The sequence below is a fragment of the Equus asinus genome, chromosome 8, assembly GCF_041296235.1.
Source record: "Equus asinus isolate D_3611 breed Donkey chromosome 8, EquAss-T2T_v2, whole genome shotgun sequence".
Lineage (NCBI taxonomy): Eukaryota > Metazoa > Chordata > Mammalia > Perissodactyla > Equidae > Equus > Equus asinus.
Window position 1 is genome coordinate 75,685,287 of NC_091797.1, and position 23,828 is coordinate 75,709,114.

Consider the following 23,828-nt stretch of genomic DNA (forward strand, 5'->3'; position numbering starts at 1 on the left):
ACCGAGACGGAGATACCCCCTGTCCCCACCCCAGAAGGAACTCGGGCTGGGCCGGCAGGGGGTCTGTGGTCCGGGAAAAGATCCCATCTCTGACCTGGGAGACCCAGGGCTAACCTGCTCCCCATCTGAGGCACTGGGCCCACCCTTGGCTGTCTTGTTTCTTTGTGTTTAAACAAGAGGCCTGTCTCTGGGCTGCTGCTGGGTGCTCTCTGAGCCTGGTGTGAGTGAAACAAACAGTGACTGGGTACCACCTTTTTCATGAATACTCCTGTGTCCCCAGTGGCTCAGAGAATTTTTGCAAAAAGAGCGTTTGCTCTGTCTAGAAGCGGGCAAGCAGAGCAGATGTCTGAAACTACTTGGTGGCTCAGAGCAGATGCTCAGAGCGGACATCTCTCCCAGGGCTTGAGGGATCCGACCGGCAAGGAAGAGCTTCCCAGAGATGTCACGTGGGCCTCTGCACGGCCACCTGGCCTCCCTGAGGTGCCAGGAGTGTTCCCAGTGAAAATCATCATTCCAAACTGGAACTATTGGCAGAAAACCCGCGTCGCTGATCTCCGCTTGTAGAGGGTGTGGATGTCGACGTGCTCACTCTCTGTCACGCGGGGTTGCCTCTGACAGTGAGGGAGCCTCATGCCGTGTCTGGCCATGAGCTCTGGCTTTCTTCACAGTCCTCTCTCCATGTGTAGGGTCTGTGGTCCTCACCCTACTCGCAGAGAGAGAAGTGCTATCTTAAGAAAGACCAGCAACCCTGGGTTGGTTCTAAGGCCACAGAGAGACCCCTGACCTGTGCCCCAGTGGCCCAGCCACTCTGTGACTAAAGAACCAGCTCGGACTGTGAGGGAAACTGCTTCAAGCCACATGTGTCACCCCTCATTTCACATCCAAAACACAGATTCCAGGAGGTGAGGTGGCCAGGTAGCACTTGCACCCAATCCGTGTGCTACCCAGGCCCTGGACGTGCTGTCTGGGGCATTTTACGTCTTAGAGGGTGTTAGTTATGAGAAGATCTTAAAGCTGTGGGTTCACGGTTGACGGAAACACTGCCCGACCTTCCCTACAGGTGCACCCCTCTGAAAGCCGCTGTCAGGGCGCGAAGCCACCCCGGCGGGCCACGCAGGCACCTGTGACAAGTTTCCATTTGACTCACAGTTGTCAAGAAGGTGACGTGACTTACCAAATTCTCAGGGCGCTATGATTGCTGAGCTGACACAGCTCCTCACGTGGGTGGCAAGCGTGTGCTTCCCATTAAGAAAATTGCTACTTTTGAACAGGCTCCGAATGGAACTTTTTTTACCTTTACTAAAATTAAGAAAATAATAAAACAACCCGCCCAATACCCCAAATTAAAAAAAAAGGAAAAGGAAAAATTTTAACATCAATGCAGAAAGAAACCCTGTATTCAGCCTGGTAGCAGAACGCGGTGGAGCCAAACGGACAGAAGGAAGAAGAAATTCTCATTTAGGCGAGATTAAAGTCACGGTCCTCCATCCTTCTGGAGCTGTGATACTTAATCCTTGTCCCCGCCTCCCAAGCGAGCGACAAAGCTTAGGTAGAAGCAACTTCGAATGCAAATGGACTGTGCTGAATTTGCCTCTGTGAGTTCCCTGTGGTCCCACGAGATCACTGGAGAACCCCCAGGCGGCTGCGGAACTGGAGCGGCCTTGCCGAGTGACGTGGAACGCTCGAGCCCTGGAGGGGTCCTCGGTGAAGCGAAGTTAGTCTGTTATTGCCGATGCTCAGCCCAGATGGAGCAGAGGGTGGGAGATTGAGAGCTCTGCTCCCAACCTGCAGGGGCCTGAGGCCGTCCGTGGGCACAGTCCGGCAGACACGGGCTGCAGGTGGCCTCTCGGGGTCCCCATGGTGGAGAATATGACGGGGATGGGGCCGGGGGATGCTGCCTGAATCCCCGAGCCTGGCCTCCATCGGTACGAAGGCACAGCGTTTGTGGACCGGCCATGTGTTAGACAATACTTACCGCATCCAGTAGCCAGATGGTCTAAACAACCCGTCAGTGGTACGGTATGTAAATATTTTCCATCATTATCATGGTGCTGCCGTGTTGGCAGTAATGAGGCTGAAGAATTAGTCTGAGGAGCTTGCCGTCAAGAGCCAGTCAGGCCATGGGCGGGGCTGCGAAGCTGGCCCTGCACTGTAGAGGGGAGAGCTTTCAGGGCAAGCTTGGCCTCCTCTTTCTGCCTCCTGCCCAGATGCCGATTCCTCTCACACGGCAACCCCAGGGAGCATTCCCTTCTAGCTCTTAGCAAGGACAAGGTTTGTTTCTCATCATGAACCAGTATGTTTTTCACTGTTGATGAGAGCTCTGTGGCCCAGCATATTTCTCTCTTTGCTTTGCCTGCCAGGAAGCACATAGCTAAGATTTTTACTTATTTGCCTCTAGATTGTCCTCAGTTAGGTGTCTCAGTATAGGTTTTCTCCTTTGTGGTTTCTTTCTTTCTTTACTTATCTAGTTTTTTGGGAGGTGAGCCTATGTTGTAAGGTTTTTGGAAGCAGGTAGTATGGGTGGAGCTTGGATAACATGAAGCAGCCCCCATCATGTGTTTAGTGTATGATTGCAGGGTGCAGAGCTGGTCTTGGTCTGATCTCCCTGATTTATCAGCTAGACTGGTAGTGCCAAGAGGGCCAAGATCAGGCCTAGGCCTCATTCTCTTATGTGTCCTTCACACATCTGGCACGTAGTAACAGTTTGGTGAATGTATTAGTTAGAATAAGTAATGGTAGCTGCTGTAACAAACAATCCCGCAGTCTCAGTGGCTTAATACCATAAAGGCTTGTTCTTACTCTTGTCCTGTTTGAATTGGATGCTCTGGGGGTGGCTTCCATGCAGTGAGTTGGGGATCCAGGAACCTTTCCTGTTGTATTTCTGCCATCCCCTGGGGCTCCTCCAGTGGATCTGGGCAATCAGTTGGCTTATGAGCAAAGAGAGAGAGAGGGCATAGAAGATCACATGGGGCATGTTAGGGGCCAGGCCTGGAAGGGGTCTACTCACAGAACTAGTCACACAGTCCCACCTTGAATCAAGGGGGCTAAAAATGTCATTTAGGAAGAGGAAACTGGACCAAGCCAGACTGCCACAGGGAAACGTGGAATGAGCAAACAAATTCGTGAAAGATGTAGAGTTCCAGGTGCACAGTGGTGAGAATGCCACTGCCTGCCTTGTAAATCTACGTGAAGTCACTGAGACTGTTTGGCGTTTCAGGTCGGTTTCAGTGTTCCCTTCTGCCGAAACTGGAGGACTGCATGGAGAGGCCTTTTCGGAGATCAACCTCCTCACTGCACAGATGGGGAAAGAGGGGCCCAGAGAGGGAAACTGACTTAGCCAGTCAGCCAGCTAGAGCTCTGGTCTCAACCCACACGCCTGGGATCATTTCACTGCACACAGGGACTCCCATCGATAGCTCTGTCCACACCGTACAAATCCCTGCTCTGGACAGGACAATTGAAAGTTGAGTAATTAAGTGACAGCTTGAGTCAATGAACCGATGACCTGGTTACTCCGTTGGATCATTGGAGAAATCCCCCAGCCTTGACAGCAGCTGTTTGAAACTCAGCACAAGGCTTGATTTCAGCGTTTATTCCATTGGGATTTGGGGAGTGGAAAATTAGTCTCTTCCTCAGAGTCATTCGAGCACTCACTTCTCTTAGTGACTCAGATGTGAGATGTGAAAGATCTTCATAAGCCTCACATTAGGAGGAGAAATTTCCCCAAACCCATTAGAGAGCCTGACCACTGTGTCAATTATCTATTGCCGCAACAAAGTACTCCCAAACTCAGTGGCTTAAAACATCAACCATTTTATTTATTTGCTTACCGTGTGGCAATTCAGGCATGGCTTGGTAGGGACAGCTCATCTCTGCTCCACTGGTGTCAACTGGAAAAGCTGGACTGGGGGTGGGAGATCCATTTCCAAGATAGCCCCACTCTCCTGGCTGGCAAGTCCCGGCTGGCACTTGGCTGTATCACCTGGGGCTGTTGGCTGGGGCATTGGTTCCCCTCCACATAACCTTTCCCCATGGCTGGGTTGGGCTTCTCACAGCTCAATGATCTTCAGGTAATTGGACTTCTCACGTGGCGGCTGCTTCCCTCAGAGCACAAACACAGAAGCATCCAGGCCTCCTCCTCCTCTTTTTTTCTTAATTAATTTTGATGAGGAAGATTGGCCCTGAGCTAACATCTGTTGCCAATCTTCCTCTTTTTGCTTGAGGAAGATTGTCCCTAAGCTAACATCTGTGCCAGTCTTCCTCTGTCTTATGTGTGGGACACTGCCACAGCATGGCTTTGATGAGTGATGTAGGTTCAGCGCCAGGGATCCAAGCCCATGAACCCTGGGCTGCCAAAGCGGAGCGTGCAAACTTAACCACTGTGCCACCAAGTCAGCCCCGGTTTAATTTTTTATCGTAGTAAAATACACATAAGATTTACCACTTTAACCATTTTTAAGTGTACATTTTAGTCACATTGTTGTGCAGACATCACCACCATCCATCTCCAGAACTCTCCTCATCTTGCAAGACAGAAACCCTGTCCGCATTAAACACTAACTCCCTGTTCCCCAACCCCAGTCCCGGGCCCACACTGTTTTACTTTCTGTCTCTCTGAGTTTGACTACAGATGGCCCCCGACTTACGGTGGTTCAACTTGTGATTTTTTTACTTTATGATGGTGTGAAAGCAATACGCATTCAGTAGAAACTGTGCTTTGAATTTTGATCATTTCCCGGGCTAGTGACATTTGGAACAATCCTCTTGTGATGCTGGACGGCAGCCGCGAGCCACAGCTCCCAGTCAGCCCCATGATCACAGGGTGAACGTCCGATATATGTACAGTCGTTCTGTACCCATCCAACCATTCTGTTGTTCACTGCCAATACGCAATTACATGAGACAGTCAACGCTTTATTACAAAATGGGCTTTGTGTTAGGTGATTTTGCCCAACTGTAGGCTAATGTAAGGGTTCTGAGCAGGTTTACGGTAGGCTAGGCTAAACTATGATGTTTGGTAGGTTAGGAATATTAAATGCATTTTCAACTTATGATATTTTCGATTTGTGACGGATTTATTGAAACATAACCCCATCATCGTAAGTCAAGGAAGATCTGTATTCTCAGTACCTCATGTGAGTGGAATCATGCAGTATTTATCCTTTGTCACTGGCTTATTTCACTCAACATAATGCCTTCAAGATTCAGCCACGTGACGGAATTTTCTTTCTTTTTAAGGCTGCCTAATATTCCTTTGTATACATACGCCACATTTTGTTTATCCATTCATCCACTGATGGGCACTTGAATTGTTTCCACTTTTTCCTGTTGTGAATAATGCTGCTGTGAACATGGGTGTGCAAATATCTGTTTGCATCTCTGCCTTCAATTCTCAGTCAGGCCTTCCTAAGACTTGGGCCCAAACCTGGCCCAGAGTTCCTTCCACCTCATTCTGTCGGTTAAAATAGGTTACAGACTAGACTCAAAGGGAGGGGACTCCACAAGGCCGTGGCTCATTGAGGCCACCAGAGTTACTATCTGGGGAAAGATCTTTGCGTAAGAGGCCAGGTAGACCTGCTCACCCAACCCATGCACGCATGGCTCCCCTTTCCGATGCCCCGGGAACGCCTGCATTCCTGGGGCCCAGGCTTCCAGAGGCCAATGTTCCGTGGAGAAGCTCAAGCCAGACCCCACCGGCCCGGAGGAGGCTGCAGCCCTTGCTGTATGTTTCGTGTCGCTGGTGGTTGTGCCTCTTATTACATAATCTGTTATTCTGTGCTGCACCAGGCCCTGGTTACTGTCAAAAGTTTCTAAAAGCCAGCTGTATCAGCTCCAGGCAACTGGGGGTGCTGCCTCTCCCTCATAGTATTAGTCACTCTGTACTTAGCTAAATTTAACTTTTTATCATCCAAATGATATTTTTGTGGGCTTGAAATTTTACATAATGCTACCAACTGCTGCAGGCTAAGAATTTCTCTTTTTTGTTGTGTGTGTGTGTGTGTATGTGTGTGTTGGGTTTTTCCTCCATGAACTTTTGCACACCCAAGGAAGCGTTGTTCAGTTTCTTTTTGTTGTTCTGCCCTCCCAGGCCTGGGTCTGTGCTCCAGGCTCTGCTTTGCCTTTACTGCAGAAAAATCGCTCCTAACATCATTCTAATGGGCCTCGTAATGCTTCCTTTCTCACTTGAGGTCTCTCCACTTTGAAGGTCTCTGAGGGTTTCCCTGCTGCCTCTGATAGTCTGACTACCAAGGTGTGGGGTCCAGGATGCAGACTCTTCCTCTTTGCTTGTGGGAGGGCGGGTGCCGAGACCTCAGCTGTTCCCTCACTGCTGGGAAAACTTGGGGCTGCGGGGGGGGCTGGGGGGAGCTGGCATCTCCTTGGGGAGGAGCCTGGAGTGGGAGGTGGGATACGGGGTTGCAGCATAGCCATCCTGACTCTCCTGGAGCACCCGCTGCTCAGAAATGGTGGCACGCGGGCCCTTACCCAGGAGTCCTGTGTGTTCCACACTGTAGCTGTGCGTGGGAGGTGCCCACCTCCGTCTTCCGGTTGGAGAAACAGGGTCAGGTCGGAGGGGTGAAGCCGTGGTAGTAATTACGGCAGCAGCGAATTCTGAGCACTCCCTGTGTGCGGGGCGTGGCTAAGCACGGGCTCTTCGCAATGGTTCTGCGAAGCAGGTATTGGTGTCGGCACTCCTTTGTGAAAAGGAAACTGAGTCCCAGAGAGATTAAGCAGGATAAGTTGCTCGAGGCCAGAGCCAGATGTCAAAACCTGCCTACCTTCCGACCTTCTCCTGTCAGTCACTCAGTCATGTCACCTCTCCTCCCCTAAGCAGCTTCCCAGGGGCATGCCACTGAAGGACGCACAGATGGGACTCGAACTGGGCCCTGTGCTCTTTCCAGAGCCTTGCTAGGTGAGTTCCAGCCTCACCTGGCTGCCAGTTTCCTCGCTGCAAGCTGTTTTTAAAAATGCAGCAGGGGGCGCCAGCCCAGTGGCGCAGGGGTTAGCTTAACATGCTCCCGCTTCCGCAGCCTGGGGTTCGCTGCTTCCCATCCCAGGTGCAGACATGGCACCACTTGTCAAGCCATCCTGTGGCAGGCATCCCACATATAAAGTAGAGGAAGAAGGGCATGGATGTTAGCTGAGGGCCACTCTTCCTCAGCAAGAAAGAGGAGGATTGGTGGCAGATGTTAGCTCAGGACTAATCTTCCTCAAAAAAACCAAAACAAACAAATCTGTCACCACAACTAGGATATACAACTATGTGCTGGGGCTTTGGGGAGAGAAAAATAAAACATTTTTAAAAATTGCAGCAGGGCGTGTGTATTTAGGCTATCTCTAGGGGAGTTAACCCAAAACTTGTGTTTCCCCCTGGGGAGAGGAACTGGGTGCCCAGGAACAGGAGCAAGAGAGAAACTCACTCTCACCCTGCACCCTCTTTATCTTTGCAGAAATACAGGTCTATTACTTGTTTTAAATTATTTTATTTTATTAGAAAATTAGGAACTCCTAGGTATATACCCAGAAGAATTAAAAACATACGTCCACACAAACACTTGTACATTAATGTTCATAGCAGCTCTATTCACAATCCCAAAAAGTGGAAACAGCTCAAATATCCATCGACAGACGAATGGATAAACAAAATGTGTATCCATACAGTGGAACATTATTCAGTCATGTAAAGGAATGAAGTGTTAATCCATGTGACGATGTGGATGAACCTTGAAAACATGATGCTAAGTGAAAGAAGCCAGACACAAAAGGCCACATATTGTACGTTCCCATCTATATGCAATGCCCAGAATAGGCAAATCCATAGAGACATCGGTGTTTACCAGTGACTGGGGGGAGAGGGTATGGAGAACGACTGCTAATGCGTATGAGATTTCTTTTGGGGGACAATGGAAATGTTCTGGAACCAGATAGCAGTGGTGGTTGCACAACTTTGTGAATGTACTAAATGCCACTGAATTGCACACTTTAAAAGGGTGTGCTTTATGGCATGTGGATTCTATCTCAATGAAACAAAACTGAGGAGCATGCCTTCTTTCAGATGGAATCAAAGGCCGGCCTGTTGCCAGCAACCTGGACAGTTTGCTTCGGTGCCGCTACCGTTTGCGTCTGTCCTTCTCTATCCATTCTTTAGCCACCTGCCTCACGTCTCCATGTCAGCGGGGGCTGCAAACCACAGTGTTTAACTTCAGCCACACTACCCACTCATTTGGAACTCATACTTTCAACCAGGGCCAGCTCGAGACATGCGGATGTCTGGGCAAGCTTATAATTTGGCACCCCGTCAAACCAGTATTCTTTAAGTGTTTGTTTGACATTTATTTAGTGGGGATGAGGAGAGACTGATATTCTATTAATAGATATTATATAGAGAAACAGATTCTCTTACTAATTCATGTCCACTGACTGAAACAGTCAGGGATCCAAAAGTTTTTCAAGAAAGCAATTTTGTTCATGTCTCCAAAGGTTGGTTTTCTTTTCTTTTTTTTTTCTTTTTTCTTTTCCCCACAATTTCCCAAGTCATTTGAGAGGCATATTAAAGATGTAGATTTAAAACTTAGGGGCTGGCCCCATGGCGGAATGGTTAAGTTCACGCGTTCCGCTTCGGCGGCCCAGGGTTTCGCTTGTTTGGATCCTGGGCGCCGACATGGCACCGCTCATCAGGCCATGCTGAGGCAGCATCCCACATGCCACAAGTAGAAGGACCCACAACTAAAAATATGCAACTATGTACTGGGGGAGGTGGTTGGGGAGAAAAAAGCAGGAAAAAAAAAAAGATTGGCAACAGTTGTTAGCTCAGGTGCCAATCTTTAAAATAAATAAATAAATAAAACTGAAAGGAGAGGATCCAGTGTTTAACACGATGACTATGGTTGATGACACTGTACTGTATAATTGAAATTCGCTAAGAGTGGAACTTAATGTTCTCACCCTCCCCCCAAAAAAGGTAAACATGTGAGGTGATGAATGTGTTAATTGACTCCGTGGTGGGAATCCTTTCACAAAGTATCAAACCACCACATTGTACACTTTAATATATTATAATTTTATTTGTCAATAAAATACTGAGATATCTCAATAAAACTGGGGAGAGAAACGTAAAGGGATAAAATGTTTTCTTTTGGTCCTGATGAACAGCGGCACGCCCTGTATTGCTCAGTCTCAGGCCCCTGCCCCCAGGACCGCAGCCCGGTGTGCACGGAACACGGTGCAGCAGCCCTCAGCGAGGACTCGTGTCCTGTTGGATTCTCTCTTTCCCTTAGGGCAGTGGGCTGGCCTGCGTCGCGCCTTTGTGTGAGGGTCACAGGAGGAAACTTGAGGTGTCTGGCAGCATCTTCCCACTTCACTCCTGCCGTGTTTTGCACCCCTGCCCCTAGAGGCCTGTTCCCAAGTTGTTGCCTCGCTCCTTAAGCTGACCTGGCATTCACTTTTTGGACTTTAAGGGCTGTTTTGTCAGAAAAGTCACCTCCCCGCAGTGCCCCTCCCTGAGGAGCGTGCGTGTTCCCTGGCGGCCCCTGTGGATCTCATTCTGCTGGGTGTGAGTCATAGCTGACCTTCTCTCCCACGGAGGGGCTCGCCACGGAGCAGCCGGGGGCCAGCCTGCAAGATCCGGCTCGCCACAGGCTGCTGTGTTACCATGGCAAACCCCTCACCCTCTCAGCAGTTTCCTTGCCTCTGAAATGGGGGGACTCACATGGCCCTCACAGAGGGGTTGGATGTGTTGCAATGAAAGCTCAGAAACAGAACGGAAAAACCGTGCAGAGGCAGGGCTGGTGTGGAATTCCGTGGAAGGCAGGGAGGGAAGCTGGAGGGGCCGGCATGCCCGGTGGGGTGCTGGGATCTGGGACAGTCTGTCCGATGGGGGTTGAGCATGTGTATTGGGGTGTGGGTGCAGCGTGGAGAGGAGGGGCAGGTGTGAAGCAGAGATGGAGCCCCATCCCCTACAGGCCCGTCCCGAAGAGGAGTTTGCAGAATTGGCCGTGGCTTCCCTGGGTGTGTGGGACTGCGCTGGGGCAGGTGGCGTGTGAGAAGCCAGTCTCCGTGGCTCGCAGCCACACCTCCCACTGCTGTGCGCGTAGTTATCTCCTTACCTCCCCGGTTAGCATCTCTCCCTCCCCTGAGCGCTTACTGTCTCTGCCCTCATGTGGCAGTTTCTCACTTTTGTTGCCCCAAGCCACCATGGAATACCCCTCGTATTTTGCCTCTGTCGAGACTGCTAGCCCCTTGCAGGCATAGGCAGGGGTCCCCGGAGCCCCCAGTGCCTCAGCTTGGAGTAGGGTTGCTCCACAATTGGGAATCCAATGTTGCCTGCTTCCTGGGCACAGGTACAGGGGCTCACAAGTGTGTCAGACAAACAAGAATGTGTGTGAGCCACAAAATGTTTGCCCTGGGGGCATCTCAGCCCCATGGGAGTCCCTGGTTGGGTGGCGGCCGTAGCGATGCCTCTGAATTTTCTGTCGTCTCGTAGGCTGGTTGCACCTGAGACTCCCTGGAAACCCATTTCTCCACCTATTTTATTTTGGCATGAGTGCCCATATCTGGTCTTTGGGTATCTGGTGGAGGTGGGCCTCCAGTCACACACTGCCCACCTGCAGGGACCTGGTGGGAAGGGGAGAGTCATCTGCATCACCCCACGATGCTGACTGGGGCCCTGGGCAGGACATCAGGCTGCTGACCAGAACTATGGGCTGCTGTTTCCCCCACTCTTCCTCCTGCCTCCCCTCTGCAGCCTGAGGTCCTTCCTGCAGTCTTAAAGGTCAATAGGTGAAAAGCCTTAGGTTTGAGGCTGAGAGCTCTGAGCTGGGCTTCTGAGATAAGGAAGCTTCCGGTGCGGGGGATGTGGGTTCTCTTCCTGAGCAGTCTTCCCAAGCAGAGGGAGCCCTGGGCAGTGTCGGTGCCTCAGCCTCATGAAGGCATCCTGGACTGAGTCCCTTTGTCAAAGGGCAACTCCTTCAGCCAGGCGTCCCCTGTCCTGTCCTCTAGGCACATCTGGATTCCCAGTCTCTGGCATTGCCTGGGATGAGGCCTGGCTTGGTCGATTTCCCAGTCAGGTTGGCGTTGAGTGATCAGAGCGGCCAGGTGTCTCACCTCCTCATCCGCTGGACTTCTCCCTGCAGGATGCTGGCACGTGTGTTCTGGTCCCCGACAACCTTCTGTGGACTAGTGAGCCGTCCCTCCTCCCGCGGCAGGACACCCACGGAGCTTTCTCATGCCGATCTGCAGGTAAGGACCGCCCACCGGCGTTGGAGGTTGGAGTTCAGGGGCTCTGTTGCTGCCTCCTTCTTCCTTGAACATCTGACTTTATCTGCTTAGTGCTGGCTGGGTGGTGTTAATCCATCCTCCTTCTTGCACATGTTGACTGCGGTTCACTATGTAGGAAGGACTGATGTGCCGTCCCTGGCAGCTTTAGATTCCAGATCCCACCAAGCCTCCTCGGCAGCCCTTGCACCTCTGCTCTGTCTGGAACGCCCTGGGCTGCCTCTCCTCTTGTGGCTCCCCTGGCTCAGCCTGGCCCTCCGCACAGGTTGTAATGGCGCCACAGAAACACCTGTGTGTGTGTCTCCACGTAACCATCTCCCTGGATGAGAAACTGAGGTCGGGTTGTGGCGTGCCTGGGGTCCCATGCGAGGTCAGTGGTGGCCTCAGGACCAGGTGCTTAGCTCTTTCTCCCCTTCTGCCCGAGTTAGGAGCAGAGCCCTGGATCCTCCTGGGCTTCTTGTTATCTTGCTCCATTTCGTGTCCCTACGTCTCAGGCACAGGCCTCGTCTTGGCCCCTCTTTGTCACACCAAGGCCTCTGGTGGTAGAGCAGGTCCAGTGATGCTGCCTCTTCCTTTCCTAAACTCTGCTGAACACTTCTCCCTGTGTTCTGATTGGCTAGTTTGAGCTTTGAGGGCACGGAGGATAGATTTTCCATCGAGGGAAACTAACCTAGCGGGTGAAGAGGTCGAGAGTGGGGGAGCACCAGTCTGCCTGGTTTCTCTGTGTCTGTCTGGGCTGTGGGCTCTAGATGCACTGGCTCTGCTAAGTGCACAGTAACCTGCACGGGAGCCATTAGGATCCCATTTTACATGAGGAAGCTGAGGCTCAGAGATGGCAAGTATCTGGCTCAAGGTCACACAGCTAGTCAGTGGTGGGCCTGGGACTGCCCCCCATGTCTGGACCCGAAAGCACATGGCATGGTTTCCCAAATATGGCCAGACTTCCCCGTGGGATGGGATCCAGGCTCAGCCCTTTCTCATGGCCTGGTGCCAAGTGAGTCCCTTCCTTCCTCTGGGTCTTGTCTTTCCTCAAGAAGAACAGGGCATGACAGACACGGCCTCAGCTGAGTGTCCCCCTCGCTCCTGCATTTCCACATTGGCACCGTGGGCTGCTTTCTTCTCTAATTGCTCATTCTTTTTCAGTGCCATGAAAAGGCCTCCAAGTGCTAGGAAGGGAGGGAGCTATGTTGTATTTTCTGTTTCATTTTAATTCACTCTCCAAGGTGTCTCTGCTGCCGGGGTGGGTGTGGGGAGGGCTGGCATGGAAATCAGCCCTGACTCTCAGCCTGTCTGGGGTTGCTCACTGTCCTGCTGGCGGGCAGGGCCTGGTGAGTGCGTCTCCACCAGGGCCTGAGCTCTGACAGGGGTCACGTTGCTCCGAGGGGCCCTGCTCCCACACACCTTCATTTCCTGTGCCCTTTGCTGCAGGCAGGGGGTTCTTTTCCTTCCTGACAACAGCATCCCCGAGTTCCACGGGGTTAGAATGGTGACTTGCAGCCCACCTTATCTGCAGTCCTCACTTAAAATTCCTCAGCTTCACTGCTTTACCCAGTGAGTATTTACTCAGTACTTGGTATGGGCCAGGTACGATTCCAGGTGCTTGGGACGCAGCTGTGAACAAAACAGATCAAAGCCCCCACCCGCCCGGAGTTATACCCTGGTGTTGGCCCAGCATGCACGCCACACTCACACCTCTGCACTTTGCATATGCTGTTCCAGCGTGCTGAGGTTCCCTCTGCTTATCTCTACCCTAGACCTGGAAAACGGCCCCGAATGGGGAAGCTCAGGGTCGCCCCCACATGCCTCTGAGCTCCTCCTGGGAGTTTGTGGCCATGAGAGGCGTGGAGACCCCTGGGCCCTGGATGGCAGGAGTTGGGGGAGGAGAGAGGCAGCCCTCCCGGGGCAGGGGGCGGGGTGGCTGAGGATGTGAACCTCCTAGTGCCCTGCGCAGCGGGCTGAGGGAGGAGAGGACTTAAGGAGCAGGGTTTATTTTTAGAGGAGCTCCTTGCTCCAAAGGACCAGAGCCCTTCCTTCCCGAAGGTGGGTGCAGGGCAGGGGGCAGCTGGAGCTGTCATCTCAGCCCAGCCTGGCCGTGGTCTGGAGCTGTCTGTTTGACTCGAGGCGGGGGCCACCCGCAGAAAGGGTCTGCCTCAAAGACGGGTCCCAGCGGGGAGAGCATCTGCCCGCAGGCTGCCCTCCCCAGAGTCGAGGATGTTGGCCACTCTGAGCCGGTGAGCAGAGCGTCTAGCATTTGCTGTTACCGTCGGTGTCCTTGGGGTGGGGGCTCAGCAGGGAGGTTCCCGCAGCCAGGCTCAGAGTCCGTCACTTCCTTCCTGACTCCCCAGCTCTCATAGGGAGGGGTGCTTCCTGCCATTGTCTCCGCCGAGGCCTCAGCAAGGTCACTGTCTCCTGGGGAGGAAGAGAGCTGATGACTTGGACAGGACCTCAGACCACAGCGGCAACTGACACACACTTCCACCCCCGCTGGCCTGTGCTGGCCTCCCTGCCTCCCCTGGGGCCCCTGGATGGAGGCCGAAGGCGGGCCTAGGGGCTTCTCTCCTCCACCTGCGGAAGCTTAACCTTCCTCCCAGGCACCGCAGATGGAGAGTGGCCGCCATTCCCACGCGGTTTAGGTCTGGATAACAGCATGTTGGAACCTGCAGCCTGCGGGGCCGTGCCAGCGAGGGGTGGGAGCCCACGGCACGCAGGGAGCTCAGCGGTGCCTTTGCTGTCCCCCACAGCGCCCGGGAGAGGGCTGGGCGGGACCTGACATACCCCTCATGCCTGCCCCCCCCCCCCCCGACTTCTCCCATCGACATTTTATTTCCTAACGAGGTGCCTTGACAGGGAAGACAGCAGAGGGGTTTCCGCTGGAGATCAGAGACCCTCCCCCGCTCTTTGTACGCTCTTGGGCCGCCCTCCTGCCCTGTGCAAACGCCCTGCTGAATTCTGGCCCATCGTTTCTCTGTTCTTCCTCTTCTCAAGAGCCTGAGGTACCCACTTGCTGGGTTTGCCCTGTTGGCTTAGGGGACTCACATCTTCCCGAGAGTGTCCGGGTTTGTGTTCAGCCAGGCGGCAGAAGCTGCCTTTCTCTGGCTTCATTTCTGGCCCCGCACCCAGTCCCTTGTCGGGTTCGCACAGGCTGCGTGGCTTTCACAGAGCCGGGCTCCAAGGCACCCGGCTGGCGCCCACCAGGATTGGCAGGGCCCAGGAGAAGCTGGCCCAGCCTGCGAGGCCATGCGGGCAGCGCTGGCAGCCCCCCTCTGGCTGCCTTCTGCTCCCTCCTCCCTTGTCTCTGACTTCCCTTAGTTCTGATGAAGAGCTTGCTGCTTGAGGTTTTGTCCTGTGCTTTCCCCATGATGGTGGCCGTGTTTGTAACTTCCTCTCGCCTGGCAAGGAGGCACCTGGGAGCATTTGCTCATGAATTGACCCTCACACCTCCTGGGACCAGGTCCAGTCAGTGATCTCTGGGTCATTTCCTTGCTTTGTTCCCCTACACACTTCCTGAGCCACGAACCTGCCTAAAACAATCACTTTGATTCCTGGAGACAGTGTCCAGAGCTTGGGATTCTCAGAGGGACTCCTGAGACGATGCTGTTCAGGCTGGAGGGTTGTATGGCCCGAGACTGTTCCTTTTAGCAGCATGAGGGAAACCTACAAATGATGAAAATGTATTCACTCAGCACATATTTAGTGAGTCCCCACTACTCAGGGAGCTGGATATGAAGGAGTGTTGAAACATTTAAAGTTCTGGCCCTCCTGAGGCTTATATTCTAGCGGGGGTGGACATACAAAAACAAATACGTGGATGGCAATCAAAGCTAAATAAACGGGAAAGAGAAGGCCTCTCAAAACGGGGACATTTAAGCAAAGGCCTAAAGGAGGCAAGGGTGAGAGCCAGGAAGTTACCTCAGGGAGGACATCCAGGCGGAGGAGACAACCTGTGCAAAGGCTCTGAGGCAGGAGCTTGTCTGGGGTGTTGAAGAAACTGGGGTGAGTGAGTGAGGGGAAGAGTAGTGAGGAGGAGGCTGAGGAGCAATGCCAGCCCACCTCCAGCAGAGCCCTGAAGGTCTTGTGGGGACTTTGACCTTGACTCTGAGTGAGATGTGGAGGTGCTGAAGTGTTTGAGCAGAGGAGGGCTGGGATTCGACTGGTGCTTTAGAAGGATGGTTTCCGGCTCCTGTGTGGAGAACAGACTGGAAGGGTGAAAGGAGGAAGCAAGGAGACCAGTGGGGAGACCATTGCGATGGTGAGAGGCGGTGGGCGCTGGACCAGGGTGGCAGCAGTGGAGGTGGTGAGGGAGTTGGGCTCTGGGTGTGTTTTAGCAGTCCATAGCCTTAATCACTTGGCCACCTTGTCCCCTAGCAGCTGTGTTTTAAAGGTAGAGCCTAAAGGAATTGCTGAGGCGATCCCTGTTGTGTGGTCTTTTAAAAAGATGGCTCTTGCAAACTTGGAGGGACCCAAGAGATCATCTGGCCCAGCCTTTTCTCTTAACCTGCAGGGAAACTGAGGCCCAGTAAGGGAAGTTACTTGTCCCATGTCACATGGCAAGCTGGGTAGTGGCAGAGCCAAGACTCGGGCTTCTGACTCCAAGTGCGGTGTTTTTGCAGCAGAACTGATGGACAGCTCTGGGGAGGAGAGCTGCAGAGGTTTGCAGACCTGAGGGAGGAAGGGCTGGCCCCGGACACTACAGCTGAGCGTGGGGTCCCTGCAGACTCCACTGCTGGGCAGGAACCTGCGGCTTTGTAAGCTGCCAATTCTGGTTCTCCCTGGGCCAGTGTTTTAACCTCAGTTGGGCAGGGGTCTTGATGGCTGTGTCTGAGCTCTTGGGCAGATCAGAGTCAGTGCTTATTTCATTTAACGTACATGTTATTGAAGTGCCAGGCCAGAGACAAGATGTTCTTGCTCTCAAGGAGCTCACAGTTCAGGGGAAGCAGACAAGGGAACAAGGATGCCCCTGTGGTGGGGGTAATAAGGCCCAGTTTTAAGGCAGGTAGGGGGAGCTGTCCGTGCTCAGATCTCTCTCCAAGGACGAGCACTGCACGGCTTCTGCAGTCACCAGGTGCCCCTGTGAACACACGCCCCTGTACCCCAAGGTGGTCTGTTGAAACCCATAGTTAATCTTTTGTAATAAGGGAGCCAAGTGGGGTCGGAGGGCCCGGGTCTCACTGCCTGGCAGCTGTGTTACCGAGAACAGGTTTCACTTAACCTGTGAGCACCAGCCGCACCCTGACTAGCTCCCACTCACTGGGGGCCCCCTTGCATTTCATTCCTGGGTGCGCCTTTGTGAAGGTGGAATGGGCTGGTAACTTTGTGTTTAGTGTGCAAAGCTGCTCTAATTACCGGCATTAAGGTGACTTGTGGCCTGCGGGATATAGAACGAGGCCTGTGAAGTTCCCAGCTCGGCGTGGAAAGGTCTGGGCATCGTCTTTAGACTCCTCGGCACGAGCATTGCCTGGGAAGGTGAAGAGATTTTGCTTTCGTTGTCTTTGGAGAAGTTGAATCTGTAGGCCAAAGCAGGGAAAATCCAGTGTGAGTTTTCTCTCAGCCTTTTAACTTGATCTGTCTCCATCACAATAAATGTCCAGTTGGAGAATGACAACTTGGAAATTGCTTCCATTGAGTGAGTCACGGGCTGTCTCCTGAAACCGTTCTCAGAGCCCTTTGCCCTGGTTAGCACCCAGGTGACCACAGGTGATCAGGGACAGGGATAAACAGAATGTGGTGCCCAGAGGTGGGAGATCTGGACGGACCACTGAAGTCAGGCCTGCAGCCTGGCGGGCTGGGTGTCGGCCAGCCCCTTCCTTTAGTTGGCGTCTTCCTCTGAGGCTAGAGGAGGTGGGGGGACATGAGGCCATATCTTTGCTCCAGGGCACAAGCCGCCCAGTCCCCTCTTTCCCCACTGTGGGCTGCAGCCCCCCTTGCTCGCTCCGACATGCCTTGCCGGGGACTTCCTAGCACTCCTGTGTGGCTCTCAGGTGTAGACCCATTCTCTAGGACTACTGAGGTCAGGTGCTATGCCCAGATTGTGTCCACAGATTGGTGGCAGGTTTCAAGATTCACACATCTGCTCCTGGCATCAGGCTCCCTGAGAAAAGGGAGGTAGTTGACTTGTCCCCGGGGAGTGGGCTTTCTCGGAGGCGAGTTCCCAGGTGGGAAGATGATCACCTTACTAACATGTTAAGCACCTTCTATGTGCCTGAGCTGTGCTGTGCGCTGGAGGTAGAAAGAAGCCAGAGCTGTGCTTTGAGGGTCTCGGAAGGAGAGCCGTCCCTCCACTGTCCCTCCCTCAGTCACTCCTTCCTCTAGTCAAGCAGTGCCCTTTTTCTAGTTCTCATTCAAGTTATAAATACTCTTGGGAAATTTGTCACACGCACTCTCTGGCACTTTGCCATGAATAAGTTCATTCAATGGGACCAAGAAGCGGCCACGTCGGCGAGGATGAGACTTGATGGCAGTGGGGAGGTGGCATTGCAGCAGGAGGGACTGCTCCTACATCACGGATTGCCCCAGCACCAGCCCCATCCCCGTGACATGTGCTTTACTCCCACTGCAAGGGACATCTGAGGTCATGGGCGTGTTTTCTTGAACCATTAAAGCCTCTCGCAAAGATGGCCTGGATTTGAAAAGCCAGTGACCAACGGAAAGAGAGCAAATGAGAAGACCAGTTGGAGCAGCTCGCATGGTGTCTGGCGCTTAGGAGGAGCTCAATAAATAAACGTTCTTCCCTAACACAAACCAACCAACTGGTCGGTGCTGGCTGTGGCTCCCAGGGCTGGCAGCTGCCTGGGGACGGTAGCTGTGCCCCCAGCTGAGAGGGCTCTCTGAATGACATCTGTGTGGGGTGCCGGGCACACGAGCAAATGGTTCCTTCCATCTGTGAAGTCAGGAGAGCTTCTGGAGCTGGGGACCTTGGAGCTGTGGCAGCACAGTGTGAAGGCAGCTGTTTGAGGATGTGCTTGCCCCAGGTGAGGCGGCCTGGGCCCCAGTCTTCTCCCACACAGAAGAATGGCCAGTGCTGTGCCAGCTCCTCAGTCCTGTGTCTGACACAGGAAGCAGGGGACAGGCCAGAAGTGGAAAGCTGGGGGAATGCCACAGTGTGGTGACCATGTCTGCTCGGTCTGCCCCTCCCTCGGGCAGAAGGGACTCCCCTGCAGTGTGTCCCCGGCACAGGGGGCTGGCACGCCTCTGCTTTTGTAGAGTTGTTGTTTTTTTCTAACGGCTTGGTGGAGAGGTAATTCCCATAGCATATTCTTCCATTTAAAGTGTACAATTTAATAGTGTTTCATATAGTCACAGACTTGTGCAACCAGTACCACAGTCAATTTTAGAACATTCTCATCCTTCCCAAAAGAAACCCCACACCTCTTAGCTATCACTTCCCTCCCCCAGCCTCTGGCAACCAGCAATCTGCTTTCTGTCTCTATGGACATTTCATATAAATGGAATCATACAATATGTGGCCTTTAGTGACTGACTTCTTTCAGTCATCATAACGTTTTCAGGGTGCATCTTTGTAGTAGCCTGAATCAGCATTTTGTTCATTTTTATAGCTGAGTTAACATCCATCGTAGGGATGGACCCGCATTCATTTATCATTCGTCAGTCGATGGACATTGCATTTTTTTCACCTTTTGATTATTGTGAATAATGGTGCTGTGAACATTTGTGTTTGAGTTTTTGTGTGGACCTATGTTTCATTTCTCTTGAGTGTGTACCTAGAAGTGAAATTTCTGGGTCATGTGGTAACTCTATGTTTAAATTTTGAGGAACCGCCAACTTTCCCAAAGCCGCTGTCCCATTTTCAGTGCACATTGTTTTATAACGATCAGCGTGGAAGATTGTATAGTGTGGCGGTTAATGCAGGCTCCAGAACCAAGCTGCCTGGGTTGAGATCCTGACTGGGGGCCTTGGGCAGGTCTCTTCACCTCTCTGAGTCTCAGTTTCCTCATCTTTGAAATGGCACCAATATTAGTGCTTGCTGCGTGTTGTCATGAGGATTAAGCGAGTGAATATCTGTGAAGCGCTTGGTAAGGGCTGTGTCTGTTAGTGGTTGTGAGTGTTTCCCTGTAGGCCACAGGTGCTGGGCACACAGTAGGGGCTCTCCCCATGATGTTTTAAAGGGTGCAGCGTTTGCTTTCTGGAGCACCCCCTTTTTCAGTGCTTTTGATTCTTCCGCTCATCCCTGGGAAAAGCCGCTGAGGCTGTCGGTGTCTTGCACCCTAAGAATCTCTTTCCTCACCTGGAGGGGCTGCCCAAGGGCACCTCACAGCTATAGGGCTCTGCTAGGTTGGGCATGGGCCCTGGAATGGCTCCAGCTCTGAGAATGAGGCATTAAACCTTAAACCCAGGGACACAGGGAGCACCCGGAGCCAGGCCTCTGGATTCGGGAGCGGTTCGGGTAATTCAAAAGCTGCAGCACTGGGGAGGCAAGACCCAACTCCACGACAGTGGCCCCGTCCCTCCCTGCACCCCGGCTCCTGCTCTGTGATCGGCTGCTGGGAAGGAGACTGCGTCCCTGCCAGGAGTCCCGCAGACAGGCAGCCAGCCATTGGAAAGCTTCTTCGGATGTCCAACACTGCAGATGTGGCCCACAGCCCCGGGGCCTTGCCACCCCCTTGCACAAAGACGAGCCTGCTCCCTCACTAGGGGTGGTCCTGCCTCGGAGCCCTGGCAGGGTCGCGGCTGCCCAACCTGGCAGCATGGGGTGTTCTCCCTGGACGAGGAGAGCCTGGCAGCCTGCATGCCGCCCAGATGGGGAGAGATTCAGACAGCAACCGGACTTGTCTCTGGCCCTGACTGCTGAAGGGAGTCCTGGTGTGGGGTTCCATTCTTTAAAAAAATTTCTTGTAGTGGGCAAAAATGATGGCTCTAGGTGGGCGTGAAGGAGGGAATCAGTTCACTCTCATCTGGCAGATGTTTACTGTGCCTACTAGGCAGTGGGACACAGTGAGGAAAAGGAACTCGCCATCTAGGATCAAACACATATTAGAGCACATAGTATGTTAATAGAGTGAGGCACAGAGTTCAGCTGGAGCAGAGAGAAGGCAACAGCTGACTGTCTGATGGGGAAGATTTCACAGAAAAAGAGGCCTTTCGGTTGGGCTTTGAAGGATGCACAGGAGTTTACCAGGACAGTAGGAGGAAAGACAAAGGGAACAGCACGAGCCAATGCCTTTAGTACTCAGAGTACATGGTATGTTTGGGGAATGACAGGAAGTCCAGCTCCCTTCCCAGCCTGATCACCCTCTCACCATCCTTGATCCTGCACTTCAGCCACCTGGGACTTCCTGCCATTCCCCTAACATACCATGCACTCTGAGTACTAAAGGCGTTGGCTCGTGCTATTCCCTCTGCCTTTCTCCCTACTGTCCTGGTAAACTCCTGTGCATCCTTCAAAGCCCAACTGAAGTGCCCCCTTTTCTGTGAAATCTTCCCCATCAGGCAGCCAGCTGCTCCAGCTGCACTCTCTCTGCTCCAGCCACGCCCTGTGCCTTCCTCTATTAACGTACTATGTGCTCTAATTTGTGTCTGTCCACCATCCCAGATGGTGAGTTTTTCCAGGATGCCGAAGCTGAGGAGCAGGAGCAGGGCCCCTGGTTCCCCTAAGATCCCTGCTGCTTCTTCCCTGACCAGCAGGTCGTCTCTGACCTTTCAGGAGTGGGGAAGAGGCTGGGGAAGCAGGAGACAGTGTGCGCGCTTCCAAGGTGAGCCTTGTGCTTGCAGCCAGGTGCAAGGGACGAGCCAGTAGGGTGGCTCCCTGCAACCCTGGGGCCCAGGTGACCTGCTTTTTGTGAGCGTGTACCCAGGAATCGGCAAGCTCTCGTGCCTGCTGCCTCTGAGTCTCCCCTTTGAGCTGGACAGTCTGCTCTGATTAGCATGCTGCCATCCATCAGGAGCCCGAGTCACCTTTGGTCTCCCTGCAGCCCGGCGGCTATGATGTATCCTTTTGGATTTGTCTGCGCATCACTACAGAGGACCGCGGCCAGCGAGGAAAGAGGGATTATGTTGTTCCCATCTGGCTTCAGCCGCCTTCCCGGCCCCATCCAGCTGATCCCCGATCCTCACTGCCAGGTGGCAGATGTGGGGGGCAAGGTCAGCCCAGGAGCTGGGGACCCACCCCTCATCTTCACGTGAATGTCTTCAAGGCTATTTCTGGCCTCGCCATTATCCCAGCGGCTTGGGGGGATAAATATAGACCCGGATTGAGAAGCCCCGGTGGCAGGCAGGCAGGCAGCGCTGGAGAGTGTGTGGACGGGCTGCTTGGCTATAAATAAGTCTGCTAGAACACCTCCCCAGCCACACTGCGCTGAGCCGTGTGCGGAGAGACAGATTTCCTCGCGAACTCCCTCCCAAAGCCCACTCGTGCCCAGGGCTGGGCAGTAGAGGCTGCGGGGAGAGGGAGAGTCTGCGAAGAGGAGGGAAGCAGGATGCTGGCCTGTGGGGACCTTGCACGGAGGACGGGCTGTGGGAGTAGTTCTCTCTTAGTGCTGTTAGTAGCTTACAGAGAACGGCAGGTGGACCCAGTGGGGGTCCTGGGGCAGCTACGTGAAGGGACAGTATGTTGTGCTAAGAGCGGTGGGGCTGGGCCAGCATCCTTGGTCCCAGCTTCCCCAGGCCTGGGCGCTGTTGCAGAGCAGCCAGCAGACAAGGACTGGGTTGAGGTGGTTCTGGGGCCTGGGGCCAGCGGGTCTGTGGGGTGGCTTTGAGTCTTTCTCGAGCCACGTGTCTGTCTCCTTTTTCTGCGTCCTCCCTGCCTGGATGCACCCTTCTGACAGAGCAGAGCTTCATTGTCTTCTGGTCTCCAGTCCTCACTGCTCAGCTGAGGCCGGCCCTTAGTGACCCTTGTTCAGGCTGGAGTCGCAGGGCGGGGCATCCAGAGGCTCTGTGGCCCTTGACCCTCCTCACGCCTGCCTTCCTCCACCTTCCTTCCTGCCATCCTTCGATGTCCCTCCCCCAGGTCCCACCCCTCATTTCTGGCTGCCTCCTCCTAGGCAGGAGCCGATACCTGGGGCTGGCATTGAGCGAGGAGCAGGACACGTGCCCAAGAGACACTTTCCATGGAAGAGGATAGCAGTCGGTAAGCTGGCAAGAATGCTGTGAACTCCTTGTGAATACAATATTGTTGCTGTGCACTCACCAATCATGGGAAGTGACTTCTTGCGAGCCCGTTCCCCATCTGCGGCCTCATTGAACAAAGACGGTGAGCTGGAGCGTGCAAGCGGGGCCTGGTGCACAGAGAAGTGACATGTATTAATATTGCTACATGAACGCCGCCCCGGGCGTGCTTGCTGTCTGCAGATGGGGAGTGGGCGGCTGTGGCGTGGGTGCCCTGCTGGTCCGCGGAGGTGGGGCCTGGTCCTCTGCCCCATGGTTGTTCCTAGTGCTTTAGGGCTGTGAGGACTAAAGGAAGCCCAGGGCCACCTTGGCTTCTGGAGCAGGCTGTATATGTGCAGATCCGCGTTTCAGCCCCTAGTGTGGGCGTGGAGCAGAGGGCCCAGAGGTGAGTTGGGCCTGGCTCCGCTCTCAGGGGCTGTTCAGCCATCAGAGGGGACAGAGTCAGTAGGCAGTTGTGGTGCCTGTGAGATGTGCCCGTGGGCATGGGGGTGTCGGGGGTGTCTACTCTTGGGGTGAAGAGCCCATGGAGGAAGTTCTCAGGCCCTGACACTTGAGCTGGATCCCGTAGAATGCCAAGTTTACCCAGCATGAGAGGTGGGGTTGGCATTAGGCAAAGGAGAGCCTTGCAGGCAGAGTGAACAGCCTGCGCAAAGGCACAGAGGCAAGAGGAGGCACTGTGGGTTCCCGTCTGCAAGTCTGGTTGGGGGATGTGCTGGGAGGACAAGCTGAGTTGAGGAGCCAGAGGGGTGGGGTGGCATGCGCTCTGGTTAAGGAGTGTAGATGTCGTTTTGAAAGCCGAGGGGGAGCATAGAGGGGCTGTAATCAGAGAATGTCACACTCTGATGTGTGTATTAGAAAAGGCTTCATCTGACTTCATGTGCATGACAGGTCGGAGGCGGTGGGGAGTCGGGGGCAGGCTGGTGGCAGCATCACGATGTCTTGCTTTGTTGAGTACCTGAAAGATTTTTTTGTTTTCAGCTGAGCCTGTAAAATTGGGATCTACGCATGTGGGTACATGCCTGAAAACTAGGATTTCTAAAGATGGCAGCGCTCAGCCGTTGCAACTTGCTCAGTTCCCCATGTCACCAGAGGAGTGACTCTGTCCGGCAAGCTTGGTCGCTGCCTATAGCCCAGGTCTGGAGTGAGATAGCTGACTCCCAAAGGGCTTAGCCTGTGGCCTGGTTCCATCTCCAAGCTCGCACCCCAAATCAGCTGGCTGTGAAAGGATGTTGGTGTGTGGCTCTCAGCATCCCCACCCCCAGCCTGCTCCTTTTCCCTCCTCACTTCCGGGCTGATGCTGTGCTGTGAGTTCCAGCACCCCAAAAAAGAAGTGACTTAGAAAGTGTTGTGTGACGGAAAGATAAACATGTTTGCTTAAGTGAACCATGGAACCCAGAAGTTAATCTGGTCATGTAAATATTTCCATGTGTTTATGATTC

General features: G+C 53.5%; 1 protein-coding gene across 12 annotated transcripts in view; it reads left to right on the forward strand.

Moving 5' to 3' along the window:
- Positions 1–23,828, forward strand: part of PITPNM2 (phosphatidylinositol transfer protein membrane associated 2) — a 145,085-nt gene that overhangs the window by 21,940 nt on the left and 99,317 nt on the right. For 9 of the 12 annotated variants that reach the window (XR_011505310.1, XM_044775972.2, XM_044775981.2 and 6 more), the window contains exon 2: positions 11,130–11,235. The exons of 1 other annotated variant lie outside the window; for it this stretch is intronic. The gene's annotated coding sequence lies outside the window, so the exon portion shown is untranslated. Of the gene's footprint in view, positions 1–2,000; positions 2,020–11,129; positions 11,236–22,265; positions 22,352–23,828 lie in introns of those variants that run through there. 2 more of the 12 variants (XM_044775975.2, XM_070515919.1) reach the window with 2 other exon arrangements.